This window comes from Cricetulus griseus, chromosome 2 (genome assembly GCF_003668045.3).
Source record: "Cricetulus griseus strain 17A/GY chromosome 2, alternate assembly CriGri-PICRH-1.0, whole genome shotgun sequence".
NCBI classification, from domain to species: Eukaryota; Metazoa; Chordata; class Mammalia; order Rodentia; family Cricetidae; genus Cricetulus; species Cricetulus griseus.
Genome location: NC_048595.1, coordinates 280,904,008 through 280,910,532, shown reverse-complemented (window position 1 = coordinate 280,910,532; position 6,525 = coordinate 280,904,008). Strand labels below are relative to the sequence as shown.

The window sequence follows — 6,525 nt, the reverse complement described above, 5'->3', positions numbered from 1 at the left end:
GAGAGAGTTCACCTACAAAACTACTCTTTAAAAAAAGTAAAAGCGAATTCAATTTTTTTCTACCAAGGATCTGGACTTTTCCTATGTAAACACTGTCTTCTAAAACATAAAAATCACTAATTTTTATCTGCTGTGTGTGAGAGCTTTATCTGTGTGTTTCTCTGCACCATATGTGTGCAGTGCCCATGGAGGCCAGGAGCCTGCATGAATCCCCTGGGACTGCAGTTACAGAAGTTTGTGGGCTGTGTGGGTGCTGCGAATCCAACCTGGCTAAGCGTTGTGGGTGCTCTTAGCCTGAGTCATCTCTCCAGGACCCTGAAGCTGCTTTTAATTGGAAGAAGTTTTGTGACTGCAGAACTTTACTGAAGGTCTTAGGTTTCAGTGTCACAGAGTTAAGGAGAAAGTAGACTTCCTTCTGCACAAAACAACAATTGTCTTCACAGGGAGAGAGTGAAAGGAAGGAAATGGAGGTGGAAAAGGAGAGTGGCTACCGGGTTTGGAGGAGGGGCGACTGTGATCAGCAGAGGGACAGGAACTTGAGTGTGCAGGACCTTGAGGCAGTGATAGGGAAGGTACCTTGAGGGGCAAATGAGTCTGGAATCGAGGAGAGGAGGAGGAAGTAAGGAAAAGCAGGCTGGAGGTCCCAGGGAACCCAGAGAGATGGTCTAGATGGAGACTGAGAGAGTGTGTGAATCTAGATAAGCAAGGGACGTGGCTAAAGCAAAGATTCAGGGCGGCCTCCTGAGTGAGGCAGAAATGTCAATTTCTTGTGGTTGTGGAAACCTCACAGGGACAATGTGGGTAAATTCCGTTGCATTCTACAGGCAACCATCAGAGGCGCCATTGTATTCGTTCTTTATCTTTCCCGATTCCGTTGCCTGAACAGCAAACCTGTGAGTAAGATTAACAGGACAGCTGGATGTGGGAGCCCTGGATAGCAGTGTCTCCATTCACATCGCGTGCTCCTTGCGCCGGAACTTGAAGTTTACAGGGAGGGAGGACCAGAACAGCACAGCGCTGGGGGGCTCCTGAAGAAATGTAAGAAAAGAACTAGGAATGGGCATGGCCAGAGCACCTGGAGGCCTGAATCAACAGCCCAGGTGCCTGGAACTTTCTCAAAGCTCTGCGGGGGGCATCTGCTGGGCGGGTACTGAGGACTCCCGGATTCTCCCCGCAGCTCCAGCCACACCTGAAGGTAGCCGGGTCTCGGGAAGCAGCCATGGCATAGGCTGTAGACCCAGGACGCAGTCTTTCAATAGTTCTAAACCTTTTGGTTCTAAGAGCTGTCTGGGAACTTCCCTGCAGGCTGGTGAGTTACAGGGACTTAATGGACGGGTTGGGGAGGGGTGGGGAGCATTGGGCTACTGTGTCAGGAAGGTTGCAGTTTCCTCACAGGAAGTTCCTGGGCTTCTCTTCACAATCACAGGGACTGAAGTCTGGGCTTCCTGGTCCTTACGGCGTCCCACCCCTATTATCTTCAGTGGATGGACAGTTAATAGGAAATGTCACTGCAAGATAGAAGGGGGACAAGGTAGCAGAGGGGAGCAGATAGTGAAGCCCTCAGCACCACTGGGATCAGCTGAAGCCTAAACCGAGTCACCAGTGGGGACCCCTCCAGGAGGAGATCTCAGACAGCTCCCCTGGACCCAAGGCAGGCGGTGCTCTGCATTCCCCGGGTATTTCTCACCAGCCCTCCACTGTTCTGGGACCTCTTTGTCCTTGGATTTTCTTTCCCACAATATTCTCCAGAACATCACAATAAACGCTTCCAGGGACAACCACAGCCACAGGCAGCCACAGTCATGCAACTTTGAACTTTTCCCCCTCTTTTCTCTTTTTTTCTTTTCCTCCTTTCTTTCTGTAGTTGTTTTCTTTTAAGGAAGAATTTCGTGCTACAGCCCACACAATAGAATCTGCAACAACCGCTTCTCTCCCTCAGTCTTCCAAGTTCTGTCATTACAGATTTGTTCCAGAAGATGTTTCCTTTCCTTTTGAATCTTAACAAGGCTTCTAAAGTACCTATTCATACAGTGCATTTACGCTCTGTTCCACCAGGGGGCAATCTCTGCTCATGCCAGACTCTGACAATGGACCTGGTTAGGGGGTTTGAAAGCTTCCCTTGCTTCCAAGACCATATAGTCTACCTCTTGGGGAGATAGCATCGGATATTGGTGTTCATTTAGGAAACAAAGGGTTTGTGATTTCTGTAAATGGCAGGAACTAAATATTCTCAACCCGGTGAGCCTCGCTATATCTATCCTTCATTGAACACTCAGGTTTGCATTCAGTGTGATAGATACAGAAGGAAACAAGCTGATGAATGGGACAGCAGATTTGTCCTCTGTCCATTCTTCTGACCCCAGATTAGGGTGTATCCCATGCCCCAGTATTGGTGTCCATCCCCCCAGAGTATCTTCAAATGTACTGCCAAAGCTGCAGGTTTCCCAATCCACAGTGGGTTCTATGCTCTGGGTTTATGGCCTCTTCATCTCTCCACTGCTGTCCAATGGATTCCTTGAATCCCATGGGCAGAGAGGACACTCCTTGAAGCCTGAGGTGCTTGCTGAGGGAGAGGTGACAGCTCACTTGAGATCTAACTTCAGTAAAATTCCTCTAGGTGAGATACTATCTCCACAGTGATCTGGGGAAAGGAAATTTCTGTCAGACAGCAGCTGTTATCTCTCCCTGCTAGGCAGTTTCCAACACACAAGTGACTCCTTGTGTCCCTGCAGCAATGTCTCACTTCTGGAATCTTGTCTGACTGTAACCTGTCCTCCTAATAGCCTAGTACAAAAAAGTTCACCTCATGATGTCTCCCTGAGGCCTGATGGACCTTCAGATAGCCCAGGATTAGATGCCGCTCTCTCTGTCAGGGCCCAGTACCATGCCAGCAGTCACAATGAAATAGAGTGCATTGCCCCTACTGCAGGTGTCTCAGGCTGGCTCCTGCCCAAGCAAGAAAATTCCCCAATTAGACTCTGCTGCTGTGAATTCCACCCAGCGTCATTTTCTGGAGCTGATGCTCAGGCTGACAGATCGTACTGGGTCATAGGGTCCCAGAAGCAGGGTCAGCTGTGTTTGTCACAGGAGTATTGTCTCCAGCTGCTTTCAAGCTACAAGAGTACAACTGAGCAGGTGTAACAGAGACCATCTGGCCTGTGAAGACTTCAATATTTATATAGTAGCTGTATTAGTTATTTTCTATTGCTCTGATAAAACACCAAGGTCACAGTAGCATACAGAAGGAAGGATTTGGGATGTATTAGTTTCAGAGGGACGTATTTTCAGTTTGGTTTGGGTTTGCAGGGGTTCTTATTTGTGTCGTTTGTTTTTAGTGTAGCACACATCCTGGTGGACTACATGTTCATTCATTCATTTGTTTGTTTTTCAAGACAAGGTTTCTCTGTAAGCAGTCTTGGCTTGTTCTGGAACTCAGAGATCCACCTGCCTCTGCCTCCTGAGTGATGAGATTCAAGGTGTGTGCCCCCACTGATCAGCTGGTTTGGGTCTCACTATATAGTTCTGGCTGTCCTAGAACTCACTATGTAAAAGAGGCTGGGCACACTAGCATAGAGATCCACCTGCCTTTGTCTCTCAAGTGCTGAGATGAGAACTGTGGGACACCATGCCCTGCTGAGAGTCCACATCTTAAACCTTAAGCAAGTTCCAGAGATGAAGAAATGGGAATGGGTTTCAAATCCACACCCCCAGTGACATACTTCCTTCAGCCAGGCCATACCTCCTGAACCTATCCAAACAGCTACCACAAAGTATTCAAGTATTCAAGGACTAAGTATTCAAGCATCCTGTTCTATGGACCACAAGATCATTCATATCACTACACCATCCATTCACAGGAGCATCTAGGGATTCATTCTCGAGAGAAGGGCAGTAATGATGCTATACAGAAAGAATGGCTGCACTTGTGCTAGACTGAATGGTCCCTCCTGTTGGGACCTGTTGTGTCCTCCTACGAAGACAATCTGGGTCTGCCTTTGAGGTGGCTCAGTTTTAATTGTTTCTTTAGATTTATTTTACATTTTGACTGCATGTATGTATGTGCACCAATATGCGCCCGGTGCCCTCAGAGGTCAAAAGAGGGTTTCAGATCTCCTGGAACTGGAGTCACAGGCAGCAGTGAGCCACCAGGTGTAGTTGCTGAGAATCAAACCTGGATCCCCTGCAAATGCAACAAGTTCCCTTAACAGGTGCAGGACCTTTCTAGCCAAAACTGTTCAGTTTCAACAATGGGCAATGCAGCCTGGGGTTTTCATGGGACAGTGGCTTTCAGCTTTTGATCATCTGTCTTGTCTTTAATTATTAGTATCTGGCTAGAAAACCATCTTTCTTTATTTAGGATTCTTGTGTTCTATTAGTCAGGACCCCCTTTTAAGCAGTTAGGTTTCAAGGTGGGTCTCCATTACTCATCAGTGGACCACTGTCCTTGATGTTACTGCCTCCTGACCACTCCATCCTATGGGATTTTTCTGTACCATATTTGCTGGGATTCAGGAATACAGTTTCCTAACACCACCCAACCCTGAGCCATCATCATCTCTGAGCTTCCAGCAATGCTAGTGTGTAACACAAAAAATAAAAGACCCAGAGACAGATATTGGGTTTCAAGCTGCAAGCTGAACATTAGAGAAGCAAAGTACCCAAGCCACTAGCTCTTACCTCTACCACAGTTCAGACCAAAGGGGTGGTCCTCAGACTGCTCCCTACATCACTGCTCCTCAGATTCACACAGACTGCTATGCACTCTTCAATTTGGCTAGAGACTAATCCTGAGATTAATGCCAGCTTAGAGACCCTGCTCCTGACTTATATACTTCCCTAATGTTAGGATTAAAAGTGTGTGATTCAAGGGGATGTGATTACCTTTGTGTGAGCTGTTTCTTTTAAGACTGGATCAATTTCCTGCCGTCAGTGTGGCCTTGAACTAACAGAGATCTGTCTACCTCTTAATCTTGAGTCCTGGGATTAAAGATCTGTGCCTGGTTTCTATGGCTAACTAGTAGTATGGCTGCTTTGCTATTTTGATCTCCAGTAGCTTTAATAAATCATAAACAATATATCACCACCCTGATTCCCTTATCCCTGGTCATTCTCTCTGTGCTTTTCAGCAGGTGCCCCAGTATCCCACAGAGCATCATGGACTCTGCACCCTCCCCAGGAAATGTTTGCTGTCACATCCACTCTGGCACATGCACTTCTGAGAGTTTTGATCACCACTCTTCTACTACCAGATTTAACCAGACTAGATTTCCTTTGTCCTGTAGTGTGGGCTGTCCTCTGACCACTTCCAGGAAGCCATCTCTGGAACAGGGCAGTATGTACAGGGTACCTGGCCATAGGAGTGGCAGGATGGGGAAAGTAGAGTGTGTGTGTGTGGATGGGGGGAACCACAGAGATAGGAAGAAACAGGTGGGAGAAGAAGCAGAGAGGAGGAGGGGAGAGGAAGCTGGTGGAAGGAGACAGGAATGGAGATCCCCAAACCTCCAGCAATCCAGCTCATACCAGAAGATTAGAGGGATGTGTCATTGGGAAACAGGTTTTATTTTTTTTAAACATGTCTTTTACGTTGTTAGTGTAATTATTGCAACTTGTTAAAAGTTTCTTTTAAGGAATTATTTATCTTAGATTTCAGTGCAGACACACACACACACACACACAGAGAGAGAGAGAGAGAGAGAGAGAGAGAGAGAGAGAGAGAGAGAGAGAGGAGAACATTTGTGTGCATCCGCACTGGGTCCTGCCTGCTTGTTTATGAAGAAATCAACATGTGTGCATGATGGAAGATTCATAGAGTAATTAGATAGAGTGATTTCTTGGTGGTCTTCCTGTCTGAGGAGCCACAGATAACCACAGGGATTCCTCTTTCCCATCTCACTCCCCAATGTTTCTCATTCCCTATTAACCAATGGCCCAGGCACTACATGCCCTGCTAATGGGCCCCAAGTCTGTGTGCATCACTGTAAACTTCCAGCCTTTCCTTTCTCACTTAGAGCTGCCCTTCCCCCAGGTCCACATCACTTTGAGAGTCTTCACTATCTTTCTCTGGCAACAATTAAATGCCACCAATCATGCTAATATCCACAAAGCTCTACCATTAGTAAATGTCAAATTGTATGACAGTTCCATGGACATTTGTTTTCTTCAGTAATGAAATAAATGCTACAAGTACATCATACACACAACTCCACTCCTCTCTCTACTCAGGACCTTATAGTTATTACACATGATTTCCTCAGGCTGTCTGGAGAAAGAAGGTGCTGATGGAGATGTGTTTTTAGTTTTATCCATAATGCCCTGATTTTTTTTTAAGGACCAACGTCAAAGACCCCAGATATCACTCAGCTTCTGCCTGTCACCCAGCTTCCATCTACCAAACAATTTCCCAATAACAGTAAATCTACCACCATGGCAGAGCCTTCCTCATCATCATAATTTTCTTTATTATCTTTATTATTTGCATTTGCTCATATGTGAAGAAGAAATGTCATACACAAGAAGGTAAGGAGC

At 46.4% G+C, this 6,525-nt stretch overlaps 1 long non-coding RNA gene across 1 annotated transcript; it reads left to right on the top strand.

The window, feature by feature from the left end:
* Positions 1-904: 904 nt before the first annotated feature.
* LOC118237932 lies at positions 905-6,200 on the top strand. The gene is made up of 3 exons (XR_004768030.1): positions 905-1,038; positions 1,178-1,309; positions 5,127-6,200. It is a non-coding gene; the product is annotated as an uncharacterized LOC118237932 (long non-coding RNA).
* Positions 6,201-6,525: the final 325 nt, after the last annotated feature.